The 27457-nt window shown below is 48.1% G+C and overlaps 1 protein-coding gene across 4 annotated transcripts in view; it reads right to left on the reverse strand.

The window, feature by feature from the left end:
* EXTL3 (exostosin like glycosyltransferase 3) overlaps positions 1-27457 on the reverse strand; it is a 136113-nt gene that overhangs the window by 93074 nt on the left and 15582 nt on the right. The window contains exons 1-2 of one of the 4 annotated variants that reach the window (XM_027665100.1): positions 22120-22347; positions 2209-2398 (exon numbers count right to left, since the gene is read on the reverse strand). The exons of 2 other annotated variants lie outside the window; for them this stretch is intronic. The gene's annotated coding sequence lies outside the window, so the exon portion shown is untranslated. Of the gene's footprint in view, positions 1-2208; positions 2399-22119; positions 22348-27457 lie in introns of those variants that run through there. One more of the 4 variants, XM_027665099.1, reaches the window with a different exon arrangement.

Here is a 27457-nt window from a genome sequence, read left to right on the forward strand (position 1 = left end):
AGATATTTATATGTGAGAGCAGCAGCAAGAGCTCCACAAAGCCAGTTACCAGAGAGCCAGTGAATCACAGCTCCTGGTGGCACATCCTGGTCACCGATGCAGGGCTACACAAATGTTAGTGCAGACACGTGGGCTGTGATCTGCCAGGCACCACAGAAGTCCCCTTTAATAGATTTGTTGTTTCAACACACTTTATCCCTTTAATAAGGAGCCACTGAAGTTGTGCTTAAACCCATTTTGATTAAGGAAAAGATTATCCATAGAATTGCCAGACATACATGTTGGTTATATATCAAACACAGACCAATTGTGCTTCAGGGAGACATTAAATCCCCGTTCAATTAATAGAGACACCTCTTAAAATGAGCATTAAATAATTCCCTACAATGTAGCCAGACAACTGGCTACTTCAGGAAATTGGAACAGAAATGATTTCCCATCTCCCCACCAACAAAATCCCAATCAAAACTTGCCCTTAAAACAAGAGGTCAGTAGGGAGGGATGGGGGGCAGGAATGTTACTACCTCAGTGCTATTGTGTGCTTATATTAAAGGCTCCTCATCAGAAAATTAAATGAAATAGATGCCTTTCATGTTTATCAATAACAGAGCTAATGGTTTTTATGTAAATGCCATTACTTTCAGCCAGATCTGCAAGAGAGTGAAGCCACAGAGCCCCATCTCCCCTCACAAGCAACTCCCTTCAGGCAGCCAATCTAAATGCAAATTACAATCAAACCAAGAGTTTTCTGGATGATACTGAACACATAAAACCAGGGACAAAGCAGAGATGTTGGAGAACAACCCTCCTCTTCTGGAAAAACCTGCTGATCTCACAACGCTGTTCCATCCTGAACATATAGAAAAATTAAAATATAATTTGCTTCTCATTTATGGTCATATTACTTATTTGTACAGCAAGAGGGAACCACCTTCTTCCCTTCTATTGCCCTGGGTGTTAAAAAAGGAGGAGAATGTTCTTCTACCAAGCTTTAGAGAGAATCAGAGATGTTTCAGAGATGTTTCAAACTGGTACAGGTTGCCCAGAGAAGCTGTGGCTGCCCCTGGATCCCTGGAAGTGTCCAAGGTCAGGTTGGACAGGGTTTGGAGCAACCTGGGCTAGTGGAAGGTGTCCCTGGCCATGGCAGGGGGTGGAACTGGATGATTTTTCACGTCCCTTCCAATCCAAACCATTCCATGATTCACCCACAACAGGAGCATCCCCTCAGCAAGGACATTAAACCAGAGAGATAATAAAGCCCTAATTGGATTTGGCAGAACAAACAGCACTTCCACATTTTTAGGGGGAAATTTCTTCCTCGAATACAGTTGTTGGGGGAGGAAGGTGCTGGTTATTAGGTGGCAGAGATACAAAACTGTTGTCAGCACAAGGAGCAAGGAGTTCCTGCAGCACAAAAGCTTTTTGAAGAACACTTAAATCCGACCCCTACCTGGAGCACAGATCCAGTCAGGACTTTGCCAGCACTGATTCAAACAAGGTACTAATGGCAAATCTGAAAAGAACTAATATTACAACCACGCTGCTCAGCAAGCAGAATGCACAGAGGAGAAACTAATGATTAAAACAGAGGGCAAAAAAGCTGAAAACCCGACCCTGGCACAAGTCTGCGAGTGAGTCTCAGCAGGGACTTGCTGTAACTACCACAAAACTCCCATCCCCAAGAGGGGCACATGTCCTTGGAGGGATGCAGCTAATTACCACCAGAACTGTGTACAAGCTCGTTACACGGGTGAGGAGCTGAGCACTTGGTGTGTTTGGAAAGCTACAGGAATATTCATAGAGCAGAACCTCGTTAATTAACATTAATAACAGAGAGACCACTCGGGTAAACAGCTGGATTTTGGGAATTAGCCAGAGAGGGAACACGCAAAGCTGGGAAACCACAGGGACAACAGGGCCCAGCAGGCGCCTGGCTCACTCCTTTGGACATCTACAATTAAATAATTTATCCTTGTGCCCCTGTGTCCACGAGGGAATGTGCAGCCTGTAAATAAAGCACCTCCTGTTATGCAAGGCTTTGCTAAGTCTGAAAGTTTGACTGCCCGTGAAAAGAGGTCATTTAATTAAAAACCACAACCTTGACTACCCTCCCTCTCAGAAACTCTTCACGTGGGCCGGCATTTCAGAAAACTCATCCACTTCTTTGTCATCTGTTCTGTCTTACTTCATCCTACAGCAATTACTCACAGATCTATTGTTTTCTACACAAAACACCGGTTTGCAGTTCTTGTTCACAGTTTGGAGTTGCTAAGGCTCCCTTCTCCTGCTTCTCTTCCTTCTCAAGCCCGGTGAGGCAAGTCTTGGTGTCCTCTCCAGCAAAAGGAGACCGGGGTTCCAACTCCGGGTTTGTCACCACCACACCGACCACGGGATCAACCTGTGAGCAGTGAGAAAGGGAAAAGGCCCTTCCAAAACAAACACAACTTCTTTTTTTTATTATTTTTTTTTCAGTGCAGACATTTTCCCAGCACAATCCCACAAACAGCTGTCCCGGCAGGAGCAGCCAGGAGGAGTGTTCGTGGCAGCTCCGGGAGAACACTCCAGCGGGTGCTGGTGCCACTCCCGGGATTTCACACCCGGCGAGGGGAGTCTGATTTCACAACCCTGCTCTGACTTCAGCTGTCAAACCGCAGCCACATCTGCTGCACGAGGCACTTGCAAACCGGAGCTGTTCCCGCAGCAAAGATATTTCCTCCCCAAAACACCCGAAACTGGAGACGGTGCATCCGCACAGCAGTGCCCAAGCCCGACCCCTGGCTTTGCCAAGCAGTGGGTGCCAACAAGATAAAAGATTTTCTCCTTTGGGTGGCAAAAAAAAAAAAAAAACTTCCAACGATCGTTTTGAAAATTTTGCCATTTTTCCAAAGGAAGGACATTTTTCCCTTTGCAAACTGCTCCCTGTCTCCTGTTCTGCCCTGCACAATTCGTGCTGAACTTACCCAGCACTACGATTTTTATGTTTTCTCCTCCCCAAAACCCTTTGCATCCTCACACACAGCCCGTGATTCCCCGGCTACAGCACGGGGGTTTTCACTTTGCAAGGGTTCAGGTTTAAGCGCAGCAAATCGCTCTCTTAAACTGCCTTTTCTTATTTCCCTTTGTGAGAGGCTTCACTCGGTGATGGATGTGTAGAAATGCAAAGCAGAAGTCCCCACAAAAAGCAGCCAGGGTGTGAGGTGGTTTTGTCTCATAAAAAAAAAAAAAAAGAGAGGCAGGGATGACTTACGCCTCATTAAAGAGCTCCAGTCTGCATTTTTATTAGATATATTTAGACACCAACGGGTTTAAAAAAAAAAAAATAAATTAAAAGCAGTTATATTGTTAACATATGGCCCCGGATCAGTCACACGGATACAAAGGAAAACGGGGCACAGCAGATCCTCCAAACACAGGCATGGAAATCATTTCAATGGGGCACATGACCTATAAAATTTTAAGCAACACCAAACCACACAAAAGGTGTGACTGAATTTACTGCAGAATTACTGCAGGGCTGTGGCTTGTCCCCAGACTGTGCATATCACAGATGCTACTGGAGACACAAAGAGGGAGGAGGAGTAATTCCTGCTCGCTCCTAATGAAAAAGTCATGCTGGTTTTATTTTCCAGTGGAGAAAGTGAGGCATGGAAGAGGAATATTCTGCCTAAAATTCATGTGCTGTCACAAATAAAACCAAGACAACATCCCAGCCTCCTCACTACCAAAAGTGTCTTCTACAACACTTCATCCTCTCCATCCTGCAAGAAACAGGCAGCTCCAAGGCAAAACTTATTTCAAAATCAAATGTCACTCTGGCCTGCACAGAGCACAAATTACTAATGTAAATGATACCTCCTGAGCCTGATGGAACAATTAATGATGGCCAATCACACAGGCACTGAATGAAACAGGGTGGCACACCCAGAGCAAGCATGTCTTGCAACCACTAAACACACGTTTCTGTGCTGTACGTGGGCAGCTATTGCTGTCCGGGATATTTTAACAGCACAAACTGCACTGGGAAAAAAAACAAACAACCAACAAACAAAACAAAACACCACCACAACACAAAAAACCCCGAGTACATTCCTCCTCATCGAGAGCCAGAACATGGGAAACAAGCAATATAATTATTTCCGCTGGAGAAGGAAAATAAACCCAAGAACACACAAAGGGAAAGAAACGAACCTCCAAAGCTGATTTGGAAACTAGTTCAGGGCTTCTGTGCTGGGCTAAAACCTCCCAGCACAAAAAAACTCTACAGATAAGCAGAGCTGAGGGTGATGAACAACTCAGAGCACCCCATCCTCTGTCCCCATCCCCACTCCAGCACAATTTTGGGATGTTTTCCCAGAGCCTGCAGAGTGGGTGCCCTAAATCCTGCACATCCTTCAGCGTGTGGCCACGTTTCCATTTGCCTGAAGTGACCCTTCCTGGTGAGACTCTGGCACAAGAACCAAGGAAAAAAACCACATTTTCCTGCCTTTTGCATCGAGAACAAAATGCTTCAAACCCCACCAGTGACTGCTGGTCCCACCTGCCCAGAGCTGCTCACCCACGAGAGGCAGACCATCCCTCCATCCCAGGAGGATGCATCCAGGGCAGATCCCCCAGATTGGGGATAGTGCTGGTCCCAAAATCCTTGAAGGCTGGAAGCAAACAAACCTTCAGCAGGAGCAGGACCGGGCTCCAACCTCACTGTGGTTCCTCCAGAAGCACGGCCGGGACACACTCACTCTTCACGTAAAAAAAGCACTTTAAGGAGAGGTTTTTTCCCCTCCCTTCACTTTGTTTTAAACGGCTGAAGAATTTCCTCCGTGAATGCTCCCAATTGTGGCTCACGCTGAGTTATTTTTAAAAGCACAGAACCAGATTCTCAAGCCCCTGAATGAGGAAATGCAAAGCTTTTATTGAGCCATAATAGCCCAGACAATGGTCACAATTTCCCAAGGGTCTGAACACGGCAGCTGACAATGAGCTTTATTCCTCCACAAAACCCCCTTCACGGGCTCGGAGGGTTTGCTTTGTATGATCCAGGCTCGAGTTTGGGAGTTAAAACTCAAAGCTCCGTGGTCGTTTTCAGTGGGATTTCCTCCACCAGAGCATGTCTGATCAGAGATACCAAAATCATTGGGAAAAGACCTTTTGCACCATCTAATTATTCCCTCTTTTGCTAGAAAACCCACATTGATACCAGGACTTCATCCTGGCTGGCTGGAGCTTTCCCTTTGTGGATGGATCCCAGCTGACAAACTGGCCAACCTTCCCAGGGTCAGGAGAGAAACAAAGCCCTTCAGATTCCTTCACTGATATTTGAATTATCACACAATGACTCTCACTAACGTGGTCAGAGACACACTTCAAACCTCAGACCTGCCACCACGGGGTATAATCAGATCCAGTGCCCACATCAGCTCTTCCTCCTTCCAAGGAGGAGGAAGTTGCAACTACAAGGAGGTGGCACAGTGTCCAAAAGCACCCAGCATCCAAGGTTTGGCCTTGGACAGGCCAATTCCCACTGAGAAATGTGATTCCCATCACACCTGAACCGGCTGCTCTGGCTCTCTCTGCAGCCAGCAAAAGCAGCAGGCACTGCTGGAGCACAGGAAACTGGATTGGTTCAGGATGTCTGCTTAGGACAAGGTGAACTGTGCTGCAAAAATAGCTGGTTTTCACTGCTGACTATAAAGCAGAGAAAGAAAAAAAATATGAAACAACTTTGCAAGCAATTAGATCTGTAGAAATAAGTCCCAATGTAAATGTATCCTGCTCTAAATGGTGCCCTTCCCTTAAACAGAAGAGGAGCCACCGCCATAAATCCATGAGTTCTTCAGACCAAAACAAGTCTATTTCTATCTTCCCCTCACGTCTCCTCTCCCCTGTCCCCACTGAGACAACAAACCTCACAAACAAGAACTGAGCTCAGATTCAATCTCGGCACTTCCCAAACTGGTCCACCACACAACCAGGAGACAGACCACAGGAACTCCTCCTTCCAGAGTACCACAGCTTCGAGGGATTGCAAAAACCCTTCCTAATCTGCAGATCTGCCAGTCTGTAACCAAGAGAGTTTATGTGCCCAAAAGGAGGAAACACTTCAAAACCTCTTCACAAACACCTGCAAAGCTCCTGCTGCTCCCTCACCACACCTGCACTCTGAGCCACCCCAGGTGAGATCTGTGTCTCCTGCATCTTCCCACTGCTCACAAGGTACAGGCACTGCAAAACGGTTTCAAAACTCACTACAGCTTCCTGAAGGACAGAAGGAAAAGGTGTTTAGAGGATTTAATTAAAATCATGCTTCATTCCCTTCCCTTTCCAACCCTGCCTGTAAAATCAGCCAGAATGCAACAGCCTCTTATTACCTTTTGTCTTTTTTTACCTTAAACTTCAAGGACTGTTGCCCCACTTTAATCCCTTAATTTGGCTTAAAATGCTACTGAAGAGTAATTAATAATCTGCCTGTCTGTAGAACAGCAGTGTCCAGAGAAGTCTGCAGAAATTCAGGGTATGTTCAGAAAAATGGGTGGACTCAGAAACTGGGGATGTTAAACACCCCCCCCAGATATCGCCAGTCAGAGAATTCACAGCAGCACTTTTTGTGCTGCAACATCTGTAAATCAAAGCACATTATTTTCCACCCTCATAATCAAGAGCTTTGCTAGATTATATTATGCAGAGATCTGTCTGATCATGACAGACAGGGTTGTTGAACCTCCTGCAGCTGCCTGAAACACGCTCGGGTGAAGAGCTCACTCGTGCCGCCCCACAATGAGAGCGGCCCCTCCAGTGCTCACTTCCAATTAGGAAAACTCTCGGTGTGACAGGGAAAGAGCCCCTCAGAGCCAGAGGAGTGGCCACAGGTGACAAATGTGCACAACAGCAGCCTCTGCTTGGCAGAGGAGCTGCAGACTGCAGGCAGGGAGGCTGGAACATCGTCAGGAGGACAGACAGCACAGCTTAAAAAGGCAGCTCTGACAGCGAGTCAATTAACAAGCTGCATTTGCAAGGCCAGACTCCAAAATGCTCCTCATCATCCAATCATCCAACCCATGCTTAAAGTCACACCATTATCACACGGAATTGGGTATCAGCTGGCTGAACTAATCCCAGCCAGATGCTAAAACTGCCAGCAAATAGGTCAGTCGTGGATCCCACACCATCCAGGGCCCTCCAACGGGGAGCTGTCACACGCCACCACTCCTGCACCCCTGACAAGGCTCTGAGAGGTTCCAGTTGCCAAAGGACACTTCATTTTGTGGTGCAGGGCAAGGGAAGGCACAGCCCACCTCGTTGCCCAGAAGCTTTTCCATTGCTACCTTTCCAAATCACGTTATGCAACAGGTAATATTAACTCTCACCCGTGTAGGAGCAAAAGTGCCCTTGGGCATTAATAACAATTCCAGGTTACTATAATAGGAATAGAAATGAGATTGTGGAGATTTTATTGTACAGCTCTGCAAATTACTTAAATCAGGTAAAAAGGTACAAGGTTAAATTAAGGCTCCTTTCCTGCTCTGCCTGTGAGAGAACACACAGCAAATTAAATACAGCTGTTTGCTTTCCAATGCATTATCACAGTCATTTATTAACCTATGGAAGATGCAGGAATGCACCTCAAAAAGCTTGTGCCAAGGATAAGTTATTCCAGGGACTTTATGAGACACTGCTCTCCAAAGAGAGTGGTGACAGACTCAGGACTGTATCTTCCACTGCCATCAATGACCTTTACAGGAACACAATAAATATTTCAGCATATAATGAATCTGCTGCATTACATTTGCTCTCCGGGCCACTGAGGATCAGCCAGGAGCAGATCAATTGGAGGCACAAAGCTCCCACAAACCCCAAAGCCACAACGGAGATCTCACTTCCTGCAGCAAAAACTTGGGGGGGGGTGGAGAGGAAAAAAGGTGTTTTCAGAAAAAAAACAAACAACTCCTGAGCTCAGCATTTACATCAGCTTCCACCAGATTCACTGTTCCAACGAGATCCCTGCGGTCACTCAGGCAGGATTGGCCCTGAAGCTGCATCTTTATTGTCTGGAATCCCAAAATTCCTTTATGCCAGCAACAAACCCCTCAAAAATAACCTCAAACCCCCTCAGGTTTCCCAGGAGTGTGAAGGACAGGCTGCATGTGGAGGCTCTGAAACACGAGGGAAGCTGCGAGTTTTAGCTCCAGTTCTGCCACCAGCTCGCTGGGATCTCTTGGATCACTCCAGAAACATCTTTGCACCTCCCTTTCTTTTCCTGCTTGGTGTCAGAGACTGAAACAGTTAATGATTTATGCATTCTAAGAGACTTCTGCAGGCTTCTGACTTTCTGATGGGCAACTGGGCCCATCCCCCCCGCTCCTCCAGTGCAGAAGATGTCAAGCCCCGAAAAGGCGGGAAGAGCCGAGTTTACCACGCCCTCCACATGAACTCCGGGCCAAAAAGGGGGACACCACCCTATGAAAACAACTCCCCGCCCTGGGGGAGGTGCAAAGGATATGGATTTTGACTGGTGACTTTGGGGCTTTGGCGGGGTTTTTGCTTCTTCCTTCTCCCCCCACCACCTGCGGATCAAGACGTCGCTGGATCCAGTGGGCGGTGATTATCTCATCTTCTTTTTTCTTGCTCTCCCTTACTCTTACCCTGTCTTTCTCTCCCCTATGCATTTTTCTCCTCCCCAGAAAGGTTATGACAACACCCAAAATGTTAACATACCTATTGATACAAAACTGTTAAAATAAATCTTGTCAATATATGTTTTCAAACACCGATTATTTAGTGTCGTTTCGCTTTAATCCACCCCAAAAGAATTATTGATAAAACCTGGGTTACCCCCTCCGCCCCTTTTCCTGGGGCGGGTCGTAACACTTGGGCTTTGTCATTTTGCAGCAGCACCTCAGGAACACACGGAGTTGTCCACATCTCCTGAGCCCAAGGAAAGGAGATGCCAAAACAGACACCCTTATCCCTGCAGAGGGTGAACACACGAAGCCAGCAGATACTGTGCCAAAACCTCAACCAGCCAGACTTTTTTTTTTTTTTTTCTGGATCTCATTTTCAACAGATTTAGAAAAATTATCCCAAGGGTATGGCAAAGGACCAGAAGGCAGATCATTTCATGGCACCAATTAACAACAGCTCCTCAATTCTTGTCTTATGACCTCACTCATTAACTAGGAAGAGTTTTTATCACCCTCAAATAATATCTTTACAAACACCCCCCCCCGTGTCTCCACCAAGTCTTTCCTTACTGCCATATAAGCCCGAGGCTTCTCTTTCTTCCCCTTGAGATGGAGTCAAGGTAAGTTCTTAATTTCCTCTACCATCTGCAATAAAACTGCCTAAACACCCGTGCCAAACAAGCTGGAATTAGACCATTAATTTCAGCTTAGTCAGCTCACCCTACAGACTAAGTCAATATTTGACAGATATTTAGCGAGGACTACAATTTATTTTAATTCAGGATGAGAGTCAGCAGGACACGCTGCTTGGGGGGAAACATGAGAGAACCACAGGCTGCTTTAGGCTTCTTTAAGAGACCTCCTAAAGGGGTAGAGGGATAGAGGGACCACTGACTGTCTCCTGAGATCAACCCTCCAAACCAGGGAGGCTTCCTGAGAAACAACCAGTGAACAACACTGTGAGTGAGAACATGTCAGCTTTCAGAGGGAGGGCTGCTAAGGCAAGCAAACAAAAGGCTCGTTGTGTGCAGCCCACAGCTTCTCAACACATCCCCATCACTGCTGGGTGTGGGGCAGGGCAGCCCCAGCTAAACCCAGTCTCCATGGCCAAACCAGCCCTTCAGAGCAGTCCGTGTTTGCTGGTACCTTCCCAGCTGCTCCAGGGCTGGCACAGACCAGGGAAACTCTGAGGACAAGGATTTATGTGCAAACAACGCCAAAGAGGAAGGAGTCAAATCAGCAGAGTGTGAGGAACAGAATCATAATAAATAGAATCATAATAAATAGATCAAGCACAACTTCACCACAAACTGCAACTCACCCACTACTCAAGTTTTGAACCACGGAATGAAACAACCCATCAGTTGCAGGGCAGTCCCTGAGCTTCCCACCCCTTACACAATTTTCCTGAGCTCCCAAAATCCAGCTGCCTCAAACCAGCACATCCCAGCAGCTCTCGATGCCGTGAGTCAGCACCACTGTCTCCCACAGATGGGATCTCTCCCCCAAGTGCCTGTTTCCCAGAGCAGCATCTCCAGACCAGGAGCGGCGTCAGCACAACTCGCCCTCAGAGCTTTCTGCCAGCTCAGTTTAGAGGAAGAAAAACTGCTGAAGCCACCCAGAATGCCAGGCTGGTTGATGACACCCCCCAAGAAACAGGTTTACCCCAGGCTGTGTCAGCTTTTCACACCAAGCTGCTCCAAGTTAGAGGATGGAAGTTTTTTGCTTCTCGGTGTAAAAAGCCAAAGATGGAAGCAATTCCTTGAAGTGTCACTTCAATTTCTCATGTCACACCTTCCTCCCTCCTCCAGCAGCACAGGCAGGTACTAAAGCCTCTGGATCTCTCCAACCCTGTTGCATGTGCTGGTTCATCCTGCTGGCTGGCAAAGCCCTTTGCTTACCAAGAGCCCAGGGAAACGGTGCCAAAATTGAAGATTAAATGAATAGGTCAGTGAAAAATCCCAATAAACAGCCCGTCCCGGGGAGGAGGGGGAGGAGTGTTGATCCAAACCTCCCTCTTACACAACCAGCCAAAGTCAGTCCCTGCCTGTCAGCAGATACGAACCTTTACACGGGTCAGAGCTGCCCTGAGCAGAGAAAGCTCATAAAAAGCCAAAATTACACGTGAGAAAACGAAGCGTTCCTTGTTTTGGACAGAACTGGCAGGGAGAGGAGAGTTCAAACACCAGGAAACAGTCCACGTGCAGCCCAAACCAGCTGCAGAAAGTAGAGCCTCCCACCCGGCAGCGCCCCCGGGGACCTTGCAGGGAGTGAATCCTGCCCGAGCAAAGGAAGGTGCCGCAAAGCCACCAGCTCCAAATTCAGAATAAACCCTGTCTTGCAGTGCTGCAGCTCATCAAAGGGCTGGTTTGTGATTTTAATTCAGTCACAAAGTTAAAACTTAAGAACAGAAAGATACATATCGAGGTTTATTGGGAGCACAAGGTTTTACAGCAAGGTTTTCCCTCGCCCCTGGACAAAGTCTTTGGCTACGGGAGCTGAAGAAAACCGCGGACACACAAACGTACCCTGCATTTGAAAGCACAAAGAACAAAGCTCTGGTGAATGTGGGAAATTAGAAAGCCTGACAGATTTCACCCTGGTTTATCCCCTGGCAAATTAGCTACTGTTTAAACACGGAGCTCGGGCATTACATCATCTGTTTGCAGGGGATTTTTTTTTTTTAATTTTTTTTTTAAAAGCTAAACCATTCTTGTGTTCACAGCTTGAGGAACGTTGTTCGCTCCAAACAGACTCAGCCAAATGAAGGGGTGGGTCAAACTTTTTTGCGGGAGCCCTGCAAGCAGGGAAGCACACACCTAAACTGCTTTGCAAGTTCAAACAGCAAGAGATCTTATCTGGAATTTAGCAGGAAACACGAAGTGCCCCTCAGGTTTGTCTATTCAGATTCAGGGATGAAAAAAAAACAACCACTTTTTCAAGTTGGGATGTGCAAAACCAGCCTGATTAGGACATCACACAGGCTCCTGCTCACCCAGCTCCAGGTCAGTGTGGATTTAAGGAGACGTGGCCGGATCCCATTTGATTCCTTCGGATCCCATTTGATTCCTTCGGATCCCATTTGATTCCTTTGCTCTTTTGTGACTTATGCAAATAACTCCAGCGTTTCAGTCCTTCGGGATACTTTAAGGGATCAGACTGAGAGGAAGGGAAACAGCCTCAGCTGCAAACTGAGCTACTGGAGGGACTTTCAGCATCTGTTCACTTGTTCCAGCTTGGACACTGATTTTGGAGGCTGATTTTTCCCTTGAGAGGCTCAGAGCTCCATCAGTGCATTTCTCTCCAAACTTGGCAGAACTCGAATTTTGCAGCACCTGCTCCTTGGTGAGGGTTTCACGGAGTTTTCTTTGGTGTGTCTGAAGGACCAGGCTCTCACAGCCCCTCCAAGAGCAGCTCCAGACAACCCCCGGTGCAAGGGGCTCTCCCGTGGAAACTCTTCCTAGCGCCGAGTTTGATGGGAGAGATTTCCCACAATCTGTTTTTCTCACCCTCAGCTCTCAAGAGTTGTCAGATTTTGGAGAGGAAGGAGGAAGAGTGCCAGGATTTTGGGAGGGTGAAAGGAAGAACCATCAGTCTCCTCCGCAGAAAAGCAGGTTTCACACACAGTTTGTGTGGAGTGAGGCCCTCAGATATTGGGTATTTTTCTTCACAGCAAACCCACAGTGGGCTCTGACCACAACCCAGTGACATCAAGGAATGAGATCTCAAAAGATTTCTGCTAAAAATTTCTAAAAAAAAAAATTAAAAAAGGATATTTCTCCCCCTAAACCTGGCAAGGTTCTATGATCTAATCACTTTACATTCTCTAAAACTAAAAAAAAAAACAAAACACCCAATTAAAAAAAGCAAACAAAATACAAATAAACAAAAAAAAAGAAACGAAAACAATGCCCTAAATAAAACCAACAAAAAACCCACAGTCCTTTCACCATTGCTTCCAGACATTCAAAAACACTATGTGAATTTTCTCCTTAGATTAAAAAAAAAAAAAAAAAAATCAATAAACAAATCATTATTTCGTAATAATACCCAGGACAAGGAATTCTGGCTCAAAAAGGAAAAAAACAAACCCAACAAGTTTCAGCAAACTACATCTATGGAAGTTCTGTTGAAATACAGCTTAACCTTTAAAAAAGCCACAACTGTAACACAGGCAGAAAAATAGGCTTTGCTGTCAGAATGTAATTAAAAAAAACCCAAACCAACTCAATTCTGCTCTATTCTGAGATAGCCAGGAGCAGATCTGGGAGAAGGTCAAGCAAACAAATTTTCTCTCCGAGATTCCAATAGGTCACTGCAAACAATTACTAAAATGCAATTCTGCAAACAACATATGCCAGTTCTTTTTTTTTTTTTTTTCCAATTTACAAGATAACTTTACTGCTCCAGTTACAACTTGGAAAGAATAATAATCCCAAGGATCAGGCAGCAGATTAAATAATTACATAAATACCACGGAACCATTAAAACTGCATTTCAAAGAGGGTAGGAAACTATTTGTTTCCTCTTCCTCTGCTTTTGCATAACACAGTTCCCAAAAACAGATCCCATCTGCAGCTCAACTTGGGCCAGGATGAAGAACATTCCTTCCCATGTATGGGAATTAAAGGAGATTATTAATTTCACTTCTTACAACAGGAGAACAGAAGTCATAGCGAGAAGACTTCAAAATAAAAAGTCAGGCAATAAAAAGAAGCCCCCGAGTCTGAAAAGATTTGTACCGTTGCACCTTTTTCTTGTTGTCTTGCTACCAAGAGCCTTCAAAACGGGGCGTTTTCTTCCTTCGGTGCCAGTCCAGGCCCCGCTGAGAGGAACTGTGAGTGTCAGCACAAACCTCTGCTCCCCCAGCAGCGACACGGAGCTGAAAAACGAGCGTGTGATTCCGGTGACCTTCACAGTCACAAACAACAGCCAATTATTGCCGCCCATTCAGCACCTTCGGCTGGAACAATCCCCCCTCCAGCCACTCCATTAACTCCCCTCCTTGGTCCTGAGCGGGCTCTGGACCTGCAGGGAACATAAAAGGGCACTGGAGCAGTGCCCTGACTGGGAGGGTCGGGAAAGCTGCTGGGTAGAAAAGGCCCCTGGGGGTGCTGGTGACCACGGCTGGATGTGGGCCAGGTGTGCCCAGGTGACAAGAGGACAGTGGTACTGGACCAGCCCTGGTGTGTCACAGCCCCAGGGCAGTGCCCGTCCCTGGGCTGGCACTGCTGGGGCACCTCCAGGGTTGGGACAGCTCTGGGCCCCTCAGAGGAGACATGGAGGGGTTGGAGTGTGTCCAGGGAAGGGAAGGGAGCTGGGGAAGGGGCTGGAGCAGCAGGAGCAGCTGAAGGAGCTGGGAGGGCTCAGCCTGGAGAAAAGAGGGATCAGAGGGGACCTTCTTGCCCTCTGCAACTCCCTGACAGGAGAGGGGAGCTGGGGAGGAATCGAGCTCTGCTCTCAGAGAACAAGGGGAAATGGCCTCAAGCTGTGCCAGGGGAGCTTTAGATTGGATATTAGGAACAATTTCTTTCCCAAAAGGGTGGTCAGGCGTTGGAAGGGGCTGCCCAGGGCAGTGGTGGAGTCCCCATCCCTGGAAGTGTTCAAAAAGTACGTGAATGTGGCACCTGGGGACATGGGCTCGTGTGGCCTTGGCAGTGCTGGGTTAATGTTTGGATTTTGGAGGTCTTTTCCAGCCTCATCAAATTCTCCCACTCTGTGTTGGCACTGCCCATGCCAAGCAGCAGGTACCCATCCCAACCACTCCCTCCAGCAGCCAAGGAGCACCAAGCCCAGTTTCTCACTCCTCTGCCTCTCACTTTGTCTTCCTGAGTGACAGGACCTGACCATCTCCCCCTCAGGACAGCAAAATTCAGAGCACCAGAGCTGGTTAAAAATATCTAAATACAGATAGTCCCTGCCATGTGAGTGGATCCCCTCCTCAGGCACTGCCAGGGCTCGTGTATCTCATCTTGAGAGAGCCAGGTTGGGCTCAGGACAGGAGTATCCTAATGCAGGAGCATTGAGACAGTGAACTAACAGTAGAAAAGGGGAGAAGGAGAGCCTAGAAACTCCCCCTCCCCATTCTACTGCTAAGGACCCCCCCCCCCCCAATACCCCCTAGAAACCCCACAAGCAGCAAGTTTGCTGTTGGATTATCAAACTGAATCACTTCACTGAGGCATCATATAAATGACAGGGACTGCAGAGCTGGGAGAGGGACCAAGGCCATCCCTTCTAGCAGCAAGCCATGAAACCAGTTCAACCATGTCACCAAGCTCAGATTCAAAGGTCAGCATCAAGCAAGGAGCAGGCAGCACTTCCCCACATCACACACGCTCTGAGTTACACTCAGATACTATGGAAACCTTAACCTGCATTTCCTCAGCAGTTATGAAGCACACAAAAGCAAGAGGAGGTGACAGAAAAGCTCGGATATAATCCCCTCTCTCCTCACAAGGCTCCACACAAACAGTCTGTACCCAGCACGAGTTAACAGAGAGCAGCTCCCTCGATGCACACACACACAACAGCTCCTGGTAAACAGGCTAAGAATAGGCACAGGGACAGCAAAGTGCCCAAGGAAGACTCCCCTGCAAAGCAACACCAAGCTCACAAGAAACATTTGCAATGCTGCTCTTGCTTTAATCGGTTTTGAGAGGAGGAAATTCACTTTGGCTGGTTTTTTATAACTCCCTCTCCACTCCATTTGTCAAACAGCTGCCACCTTCTGTCCCAGCCAGGGCTGCTCCTGGTGGGACCCCAAGGGCTCAGAGACCAGGGGTGCACATTAAAACAGGCTCCAGATCTGTCTGGAGGTTACCTGTCACTCCTTCCAGGGCAATGGAATTATGCAGAGATGCAAGTCAGTGCAAAGCCTGGCTCATGCTGGTATGAAGTACCCTGGAAGATGCTCCGGGCACGGTCACCTGAGCGATGTCACCTGAAACAGCAGCTCGGTAAAACACTCGACTGATGCAAAAACATCTCCTTGGACAAGGAGGAAATAATTGCCTGGCTTGGCCTTTCTAATCAAAATCACCACTGTCCCCTCTTCCTCTTTCCAGAGAGGGAGCAGGGCTGATCTCTGAGGGGTGTGGGGGGGGGGGAATCAGCTCAGTACAGAAGCCTTTGAGATACCTGCCAGTTCCAGCTCAGTCGTTACTCCCAACTAATGACACCCCTGAGACACTTGCCAAAGGCTCTTGCAAAAGGCTCGGTGCTCTTCATCGCTGCCACAAAGTGAAACCAAAGTCAGAAGACCCTGGAGGCAAAAGCGAGAAACCACCTGCAGGATTTCTTCGAATCTCTTTCATCTGTCTTGATTTTTGTTAAGAATTCTGCAATTACCACCGCCGATAACACGTTGCAGACGTTACTGATTTGCAGCTTTCCCATGTGGAAAGGCAGCCCCAAAGCTGTTTTGGAGGGAGGAGGTGTCAGAAGTTTGCAGGCTACGACAGAGCCCAGCAGCAAACAACCAAAGAGCTCCTTGGATCCATCAAATCTGACCGGCTCTGCTGGAAGGGAACCACGTCAGAATCAGCTCCACCTTCTGCTCTGAAACAACAACCACATTACGAGGACAGCTCTCTCCTTTCCTCTCTCCAGGTCCTTGTTTTTGTTTCGGGATGCACCGCGGAGAACTCGCAAGGAAAGGCTTAACAACAGCTAATTGTCAGACGCCACAGTAATTAGTGGCAGCTTTCCAAGGCATCCATTCTGGCTGGTTTTCCGATACTGGCTCCTCCCCCATCCCCACATTAAAATGAAGGTACACAAGGGTAGGCGGCAGAATCATTTACAAGTACCAAGGTCTTCTCAGGAGAGATGCCTAAGGAAAGAAATATCTTTCCTAAACAATGCATGGGTTGGTTTTTTTTCCCCCTTCCCATTTGCTATGGAACTGCTATCTTTATTAATTATCTGAGAACGATGTTAACCTATTCCCTGGCATGTATTATTGGATGTGCAATGCTTTTCTGGGAGTCAGTGTTATCCCTGGCCAGCAAATTAGCTCGAAATGAGGAGCACAGGATCGCGCTGTCCTGACTTCTGCCCACCTGCTGCTTACACATCCCGGCTTTGATGTCACTCCTCCACTTATATCAAAGGTTTCTGGCCTATTTTACTTGCAGACCTTTACAAGTTTCCCTGCAGATAGAAAGGCTCTGGTAGGGAATTCAGGATTGCTCTGCTCAGGCTTTACAGACCCTTCAGCAAGAGGCTCCCAGCGCTGCTCTGTATATTTAGGCTCCGCTCTCAACTCCGAGGCTCCGCACTTGGTTGGCAGCTCTCCTTGTCACAAGCTTCCATGCCAACCTTTTCCAGGCATCATCTGCATGTCAGCAGAGCTCCACAGCATCTCCTCCACAATCCAGAACACATCACTTCCCACTAAGTGCCCACACAGAGCAGCCCTGCAGCATAATGACTTCCTCGTGCCCGGAATAGAAACGCTAAAGGACGTGCACAGATCCCAGCCCTGAATCACGGGTGGGGAAGATAAAAGGAGTCTTTTCCCACGTCCAGTGACGTCCTGAATTCCATCACGCTCCAATCCGGGCCCAGAAGGTGGGATGCATACGGATGGGATGGGGAAAAGAAAAGCTTCTCTTCACGTTGGAAGCGGAGAGGTGTTGGTGGGACAATGTAATGGAGGACGTTGGATGCAGAGAAGTCAATTCCCACATTAAGTGTCCAAACTTGAATTTATCATCTGTTTGACTGGATTTACTCAACCTGTCAAGAAACGTTCCTTAAGGAAGGCAACACGTGCGTGGAGCAAAGGATTTCCTGCTCCTTGGCATTTTGGCTTTCAAATAAATACAGTTCCCTTCCAAAGGAATCCCCAGATGACCAGTACTTCGGCACAGATCTGAGGTGACCGTGTCACACCGAGGGGCAGCACCAAACAGCACAACAGCTCCTCATCCCACAGACTCAGATGCTGGAATAAACACTTCAGGCAACGCTGAAACGCAGCAGGAACAACAACAAACCTCAGGCTCCGTCCACTGTCACTGTCCCTAAGATGAAAGTCAGATGAGAAGATGCCTGGAAGTATTTTGGATCATAAAAGAAAGCATTTTACGAGACTCTGACGGGTAAAGGAATAACCAGCTGGACACCGTGCAAAATAAGGGAATAAAAATGTTATTTGTGCACTGGGAAATGTTATTAATATTTTCTGTTAGAAGAAACTTGAGAGGGTTTCTTAAGAGTTCGTGGGTTAATCCCATGTTCTGATACTATTCTTGGGTAGCCATTTGCATTAGAAAAGTGACACATTTTCAAAATTCAGGAGGAGGAGGGAAGGTAGAGGTAGGCAGAGAAAACACACCCCCCAAACTGCAGGCAACAAGATTCCAACCATTTGAGAAACTGATTGTAAGAACTAAGAAATGATAAGACTCATTAAAATATGTGTCTTAAAAAAAACCCCAAGTCCTTTACATCCATCAGTAGCTACAGATTATCTGTTGGTTTGGAGTGCTGGGGTTTCATCCCACCTGAAAAAACATGAAGGATTGATCTGATTGCTTTATAAATCTCAATTTTCTGTATTTCACTTGATTCTATCATGAGGGACGGGTCACTTTGTGGTGCTATTGGTTGTGTCAACAGAGTCCTGAGAAACTGGTGTCCATTTACTGGGAGAGATCCCAGAATTCCAGGATGGTTTGGGTTGCAAAGAACCTTAAAGATTATCCATTCCCACCACCTGCCACGGGCAGGGACACCTTCCACTAGCCCAGGTTGCTCCAAACCCCGTCCAGCCTGGCCTTGAGCACTTCCAGGGAAGGGGCAACCACAGCTCCTCTGGACAACCTGTGCCAGGGCCTCCCCACCCTCCCAGCCAACAACTCCTTCCCAATATCCAACCTAACCCTGCCCTCCTTCATCTGAGATGGATTAGTCAGACCTCTAAACAGCTCTTGCCCGGTAACAGGCATCAATTAACCGACAGCAATGACTTCACAAAAAAAAAAGGATTTCAATTTGCACTTCAAACCTGGCCCTGCAAGTGCTGTAATACCACCAATTTACCTGGGGGAGGGGGGGGGGCGGTGCCCGAGGCTTCCTGTGCCCAGGCAGCCCAGGGATTGATTCCCTGCAAGCCACGGAGCTGCACAGCCTCCTGCCTTCACCCTTCCCAACCGGCCCCAAAACCTCAGATTGGCTTTGCACCTCTTCTCAGGCAACATCCACCACCATCATTTGCATGAGACGAACAGCCCGGGCCGAGCTGCAGGGGCCAAACTCAACCACGACAAGCCCCAGTGAGCAGCACTTCCAAGTGCTCTCCAAGAAGAAAACTCTGCTTTCGAGGATGTGCCTGAACTGCAGCCACGGAACTGCAGGAATATTCACACTGTACTCGTGTTTGTTTTAGCCCAGCAAGCACAGCCTCTGTCAGCACGGGTTGGAGGAGACAACTGGCAGTCCCAGCTGTGGCCCCAAATCCCATGGGAATGCTTTTACCCCACTGCCAAGCCACACACTAGCAGAGATAGGCCACCCTGGACTGAAAAGATGGGTATCACTTGCCTTTTGCACAAGAAAACAAACAAAAAGCCCAAATATTTTGCTGGTTGGGTGGTTAAGACATAGGAACCCCACTCTGGGTTTTGCTTGTTAAGAGTAACATCAAAAATGCCATCCTGAGTTAAAATGCCAGAGTTAGGAACTGCTTCATAATGTCTGTTCCTGACAAAAAAAGGGGGGTTTAGCACAGAAAACAGGTGAAGAAATGAGACAGTGAGCACTGGGAAAACCCATCTGCTGCCCAGGAAACAGGAGCCAGTGACCACGAGGTCCCTCTCAGTTCAGTGTTTTTGGGGAGTTTCCAGAGCAGAAAAATTGCCTCCAGACCAGGAGCCAATTCCCAGTGGGCTGCTGTGATCTTGGCATCCAACAGGTAACATGTGGTGTATTCCCACCCTGGTGAAGTCATTACTGTGGGCAAGCAGGAGGAATGCCCTGGGAAAACAGGCAAGGCAGCTGGGAGAGGTGATGGGAGTCAAAGAGCAAAGAGAAAAAAAAAAAAAAATCAGGCACTGAAGAATGGAAGGAAAAAAGAACAAATACGTACAAAACACAGCCAGAAGGAGAGAGCCAAACTCTTAAAAACTTAAGATTAAGGTGTCGTGGCATTTCGAGATGTAACAGTGATGAAAAGCAGGCCCAGGAAGGGCAAGCAAAATCTGGGAATACATCAACAACATTTAACTCATCAGCTGGACAATCCCAGAGGTCCATGCTACAAATATCCAAGGGAAGATGATGATGGTGATGATGATGATATTTCCCATCCCACCTGAGCAGCACAAAAACAACCCTCCAATTTCACCACGTGTCCTCGAGACACAGCCTAAGTGAAGGCAATTCAACAATCATGTTTTTCCTCTTCTCTGCATTTGCTGCTCTTGCTGTGACTTGACAACTGCCAAAATCCGTCCCCACGTGTAAACAAATACGAGGGCTAACAGTCCCCACTTGAAAACTCAGAGAATTCCAGAGGACTGTTTTGGACTTCCCTCCTGAAAACAAGGCATCAAGGAGTTCAAGAACTGTCTGTACCACAGCTGGGCTGCTGGAAAAATTTGCTCAGGGAACACAAGTCGATTACCCCTGCTCCAGAATCCCTCAGCACTGAGCTGAACCCATGCAAACTCCCCACTCTGGAATGAAAAACGGAAAAGAGGAGGCATCCCAAAGCCAGGAGTGGGTACAGATAATGCTGCATGTAACAACTGGGCTCTCAGATGCTTCATGAACTTATGGGATTTGTCAGAGGGAGACAAATCTCTCTCCCCATCATCACATTATCAGGCTTGTGGCTCGTTTCTGATGCTATTTCTGCATAGAAACGAGCTGAACGTTACTCAGTGCTTGATACAAGCCGTGCAAAACACGCCCCACCTTCAGAGACGTTACTATCTCAGATATCACAGATTCCTCCACGAGAACAGAAATATCTGTAAGATAATCACCTGCATGTGACACCCCCCCCCCAGTCAGGAAACAAAGTTATTTAATCTCCTTCACACACATGTGAGACTTGCAGCACAGAAACCCAGAGATTTTTAAAGGCAAGTTATTGTACCCTGATATCAACACAGAGGATTTATCAAGTGCGTGCAAAGGCAACAAGAGGTCACAGGGTGGTCATTGAGGTTCTCAGTGTTTGGATTTAAACACAGAACAGCGTATCTAAGTGCTTCTCCAGCATCTCAGTGAATCCTAAATACTCTCTGAACCATATCCAGCTCCTCCAGGTTCCAAATTGTTTGGGTTTGGACCAGCGTAACAGGGGCATTACACTGTCAGCAGTAATATATTAACCCCACACTAGTAAAATTTTTGGTAGAGTTAAGCCCTCCATGTTTTTTTTGAGCAAGAAGAGACCTCATGTGGGGGAAAACAGCTGGGAAAAAAAAAAAAAGAATAACACGAACCTCAACTTCAGCAAACAACTCGCGGGAGCACAACACCAACAGTGCTGAGAAGCCCAGAGAGGCGACAGTAAAGCAAAGCAAAGCAAAGAACCACGGGGACTACGACTCAGGGACTGAGGGGCTGCACTGCTGGGGCCACATAAAAGCCCCCCAAAGCACTGGGGATCAGCAGGACAGGGGGGTCTCCGGATCCTTGAGGGATGCAGGAGGGAGGGCAGGCAGGAAAGCTGGAGCCCATCAACAGCTCCTGGGCACCAGGTGCCATCACAGCCCTCCTGCCATGAGGGTCCCCATCCCTGTGGGGATCCTCCCCCCCACACACACACAGTGTCCCTCGCTCCGTGAGACGCCCACAACGCCTCTCAGCCCCCGCCAGCCTTGTGGGGGGACCCTCTCGCACGCAGATCCCTCGCTCTGAGGGACCCCCCCAGCGCCCCTCACGCTGTGAGGGACCCACTCACAGCCTCCCCAACCCTGAGGGGCTCCCCCCCCAAGCCTTGTGGGGACCCTTTTCCCCCTGCAGTGTCCCTCGCTCTGCGAGACTCCCTCACAGCCCCCCAGCCCTAAGGGATCCCCCTCACAGTCGCCTAAGCCATGAGGGACCTCCATCACAGCCCCCCCCCAGCCCTGAGGGTTCCCCCTCAAAGCCCCCTCCCAGCCTTCAGGAACGCCCCCCACCATGCCCCCCCGTCCTGACGGATCCCTCTTAAAGCCCCTCTTAAAGCGCTGAAGGACCTCCCTCACCGTGCCCCCAACGCTGAGAAACCCCCTCACAACCCACCACCCCCTCCCGCCCCTCAGGGCCGCCCCAGCCGAACCCCCTCCCACCCCCCCGGCCGACTCAGGGGGCTTCCCCCGGACTGTACCACTCCCGCACCCACCTGGCCCCACGGGCCGCCGAGGGGGGGTGCCGGGGGGGGGTGGTGTTACCGCTCTCCCCCCTCCCTCCCCCGCTCCCCGTCCGCGGTACGGTCCGCCCTTACCTCTCGGCGCCCTCACTTCGCCCTCCCGGCGGAGCCGCGAGGGGCTGGGGGGGGAGCCATAGCCGCTGCCTTGTCTTCCCGCTCCGTCCGCCCTCCCCTGCTCCCCCCCCTCCGGGCCGGACACAGTTGGTTTGTTCCGAGAAGCCGGCCGGTCTTCTCCCCTTAAACCGCTGGGTCTCGCACGTCTTCGGCCATTTCCGACCAACCCGCGGAAGTTGCCGAAGTGGTGGCGGAACTTAACGAAGGGGGGCGGAGATAACCGAAGGGAGGGCGGAGGTAGCCGAAGCGGGGGCGGAGATTACCGAAGGAAGGGCGGAGACTGACGAAGCGGGGGCGGAGATTGCCGAAGGCTTGAGGGGCGGGGAGACTCCCGCCTCCGGAACCTGCCGAGAAGAGCCGAAGCTCCCCCGGCTCGGCTCCCTCCACTGCGCACGCGCGCCGCGCCGAGGCGCTTTTCCCGCCTAAAAGGCCCGCTGTCCCTCACACCCCCCCCGCCCCTCAGAGAGGAGCCGTCATGTTGTCAGTGCTCGATGCCGCTGCGAAGGGGTGGCCGCAGCCCAGCCCTGTGGCCACGCAGCCCTGTGTGTCCTTCAAAACCCCATAAAGGTGCCCCCATGGAGCTCAGTCTGGCCACGCAGCCCTGTGTGTTCCACAAAACCCCCGTGAGGGTGCCGCCGTGGAGTTCGGTCCGGCCACAGCGCGCTGTGTGTCCCCCAAATACCCCTTGGGCTTGTTGGAAGCTGATCTGCAGATAGTAAAATAGCCCTAATGGCTTGCAGTTTGTTACAAAATACTACCCAGATCCAACCTGGAGGGTTTGCGTGAAGGGCGCAAATGTCTCTGAACAAAGTATCTTAAAATATGTGTCTTAAATGTTATCAGTGGTTAGACATTGTTAAGTCACAGCATCAATGTAAAAATCAGCGACAAGTACCAAACATGGTGACTGAAGCAAAAGAGAAAAAAATGCTATAGTGAAATAAAGGGGATTTTAAAAAAAGCAAGTAATGGTGCCAGCATCTTCACACAACAAAACCACGTCAAACACGTTCAATCCTCTGTTTATGCGCTTTAATTTTATATTATAGGGGCTCTATGAAAGGTATTCATATCTATGGGAATCAAATCCCACCCCAAACCACACAAACTTGACAACTTTGGGGGAATTAGAGTGTTTTTCACTGGAAGAAACAGGGTTTTCTCTCCAGGAGCAGAGAGGGTGGTGCATTTCTGGCCACAAAGCTCCGAGAATCTCAGCTTTAATAAAACATGAGCACTTCAAAACAGTGAAAAAACCCCCACTTTTTCTATCTCTCTGCACTTTTTAACAGTCATTTACACATGTGTAAAGAATGCAAGGAGAAACTAACTTTTATCCTGAGATGAAAAAGCAGCGAGGGGTAAGGCAGGGGCACGGGTCTACCGTTTGATAAACAATACAAAATCCAATTTCCCTTGCAGGGAACGTGCTGTTCCGAAAGGCAGGAATAGGTACTGCAGGTTCGAAGGCTCTAAGAAACAATACTTCCATATTTTTTCAGGAAAAAAAAAATACTATGACTGCATCGCCCAGTATAAAGACAAAATTAACATCCGAATCATTGAACACACCCACGTTGTCCTACCACACACATCTGCTCCCACTCGGGCTCGGGGTTTTGTATTCCACCCTGAGATCTACCTGGAGCTCTGCAGGAGGAAATGGGGAAACAATAATTCCCTTCAGGATCTCACTGAGGAAGAAATATCAGCGGAGAACGCGCACTTCAGGACACAACTGAAGAGACCAATTCTTCTCCCCGCTCCCTAAAGAAAACAAGCTGTCAGGATCAGCAGCCGGTCTGGCAAGTCTCTCTTTCAGAAAGCACTATCAAGGCTATTACAGATTATATTGACGAAGACACCTTCAGATTTAATCCCCTTCTCTGTGTGCTTACCCTTCTTACTCTAATAGGAGATCACTATTAAAGGGGAGTTCTCAGCTTCCCTTCTACCAAGCGAAAAATCCACTGCTCTGCTGCCTTCTGTATATCCCAACAGAAAAACTGCCATGTTCAAATGTTCATTTCCCACCTCTTCTGCTATCTGGGCTTTTGCTTTTTCCTACACAGTATTCAAGAACATACATAAAATTTCCACATCAGAAGTGGATCCTAAAGGACACAGTCTATAAGCTATGATGAATAATAGTTTAAAGAAGAAAATAAGTTGCAGAGAAAGCTGCCTGACTCCTTCCTGGCAAGGAGAAGCTTTTTACTCCTACCAGCTTCTCAACCTGTTTTCCCAAAGAAACAGACTCAATGCATAGTGCCAGTCCTGTTAAAGACTCCTTACTGACTTTTAGTTGGATTTGGAGGTCTGAAAATACTAATCCTGCTGTATGGAAGGGTGCAGGAGCAATGCAAAGCCAACTGAAAACCAGCTGCAGTTCAGATCTTGCCCCTTCTGTTCGACCTTTAGAAAGAAATTCTTCCCTGTGAGGGTGGTGAGGCCGTGGCACAGGTTGCTCAAAAAAAGCTGTGGTTGCCCCATCCCTGGAAGTGTCCAAGGCCAGGCAGGACAGGGCTTGGAGCAACTTGGGATAGTGGAAGGTGTCCCTGCCCATGGAAGGGGGTGGAACTGGATGAGCTTTAAGGTCCCTTCCCACCCAAACTATTCAGGGATTCTGCTCACAGAACCACTTCTTTAGACACTCCTGTATTATTTCATGCTGGGAATCTCCCTTATATTGCATTTTAAGTAGCTCTAGAGTTGGCAGCTGCAACTGAACACAGTGAATGCCATCACACCTTTGTGTCCTCCTCCTCTGCTCGAAAAGGTCCCCTACTTTCCCTCCTTTCCTTACCCACATCGAATTCCCTGCTCCTCATCCCACTTCCTCCTAAGCATGTCTTGCATCCCTGGTGCCTCCAATCTGCTCTAAATTACCTTGAGTCATTTCAAGCAGGTATTAAGGAGCTTCAGAGCCAGCTAAAGCACATTTCCTCCGTGGCACACTTCCATGGCCTGAAATAAACCTCAGAAAAACATGGATCAACAGTCGGGGGGGATGGGGGCGACCCTTAGCTTTAATCTTTTCTCTGCTGCAATCCTTCTGGTACATCTTTTTTAACCTCTTTCTCCTCCCTTTCACAGGAGACAGTTCCAAGGCTGGACCATCTGTGGATTTTACAAGTTCCATGGAATGTTTTCAGACCGCACTCTTAACCTCAGACACTCCTATCGGATTTCAGAGGATTCAGCCACTTTTTTAGCCCCAGGGTGCTGTAGGTGCTAAATAGATTATCTACATCTCTCAGCCACTACTGGAGGACTACACAGCAAAGCTCAATTTTTAATCCTGCTGAGACTCCGACTTCTTTTGGCCGTCAGGTATCCCAGGGCATGCTCCGGGAGGAAATGTTAATCTGGAGTGCTGGCCAAACTCCAGTTTAGGTAATTGCATTCTGACAATTTGCATTCTCCCTGCAGTTTTTTAATGGATACGGCATTTAGGGTTTTTTCTCCTTTCCTTACTTTATGTCTTAAAAGCAGCGGCCTGGCCGTGCTCCTGCTGTTGGAGCAGCTGCCAAGATTTGCAGCTGAAGTAGCTGCATTTCAGAGGTAGGTGAAGGCATCTCAGGACAGTTAAATAAAGCGCTTTTGAAGACCCCTGGGCACAAGGAGTGTTGTAACGATACACCCACTGCTGGCCATAAAGCAGAGCAAGGGCTGCAACATAAAATCAAACACTCAGTGGCAACCAGGAAAGGAAAAGTTACCAGAGGAATGGACACACAGACATAAAGGCTCTTCCCTCCCAAATCCTAGTTCTAGTTTGGAGCTGGTGCAGCCCCAGCTGGGATCCAAAGAGCAAACACAAAGAACTATCAGCATCCTGCACAGGGGAACCGGATCCTCGTGGCAGAAGAAAATAACTCTATAAAAGCAGTGGAAGCTTTTGGCAAGATGCTGGAGGACACTGCGTGGGGGTTACATGGGGTGAGGGAAAGAAATGCCTGTTCCCTCGTTAATGAGGGCACAGCTGGGCACAGTTTTTATTTTACCTGGCTATATAAAAGAAGAATCATGAGGCAAGAAATGGGGTAAAAGGTTTTGTTCAAGGTGGAATATTATGGGTCACCCTTGAAGCACGTCAAGTTGCCCCACCAGATGTTTGACTAAAAACAAACATTCCAGATAAATTAATTAAATGACTGTATTACCACAGAGTCACAGAATGGTTTGGGTTGGAAGGGACATTAAAGATCATTTCTTTCCACCCCCTGCCACCGTGCTTTGTTTATAAAATCATACATAACCACACCAAGTTCTTTTCTTCACAAGAACCACAATGCCCAAAAAGGGTCATTTTCATATTTCAGCAACATGGAAGTAAAGTTTTGAGAGCTTAGGGCAGTGGTGACAAATAAACCATGAGATACTGGGTGGGTACAGACACGTGGAGCGATCCCTCCTCCCCCAGTATGTCCCAGTTCATTAGCAACCAAAGGCTGTTATTAGCACTGGGTGAACATCTTCCACAAGTAGTTTGTTGACCAAAATACCGTTTTCCCCATCCCCAAAAATGACCAGCAAAAGAGTTTCAGTAGGACAGGTAATTCCTGGCTTTGGTGGAGCTCCATGTGGTGTGTGTGGGTAAAGGTTTCCTTCCTCTTCTGTCTGTAACAGCTCACAGCAATTCTACACCAATCCAGCAGCACAAGAAATTACCTAATTTTATCTACAGAAATAATTAAAAAAAAAAATCCCGTGAGAGACTTCCACACTGCAACAGTCTTGGAAATTTCGGAAATTTCTGAGTTTCTCTTCAGAAAGACGCGATCCAAAGCAGGAAGCAACAGCCCAGCCTGGTGACAGCCAAGGAAAACTCCGAGTGGATCTTGGCAATGGCCGAGTAACGGCACAAAATACCAGCACTGCCTCTTTGCTTAAGGCTCCTTCCCCTTCCAAACCCTGCTGCCCTGAGGAATCAGCTGCATTTCTGTAAAATTCCCTGGAATTCCTCGGGTATTACAGCTAACCCTGCCTCCCCTTCATCTCAAAACAGATGCTTTGAAGTTTTCCAGAGATACCCAAGGAAAAAGACACATCCACATACCTAGACTAGCCCCAAATTCCACTCTGGAGCAGATGGTGAGGTTCTACACACAGACACATCTGGTAACCACTGGTATGAAAAAGCTGGCAGGCAACAGCTTATTCCGCTCCACTAAATATTCCATAATTTGAACTATATTTAAAGAGGACTTAAAAACCAATCATTTCTCTTGTATATAACATAATCCTCAAACATGTACATGTTGTAACTGCAGCAGAGCTTGGCCATTACACTCTC

Source organism: Corapipo altera, unplaced genomic scaffold (assembly GCF_003945725.1).
Source record: "Corapipo altera isolate COAL_440 unplaced genomic scaffold, ASM394572v1 164, whole genome shotgun sequence".
Taxonomy (NCBI): domain Eukaryota; kingdom Metazoa; phylum Chordata; class Aves; order Passeriformes; family Pipridae; genus Corapipo; species Corapipo altera.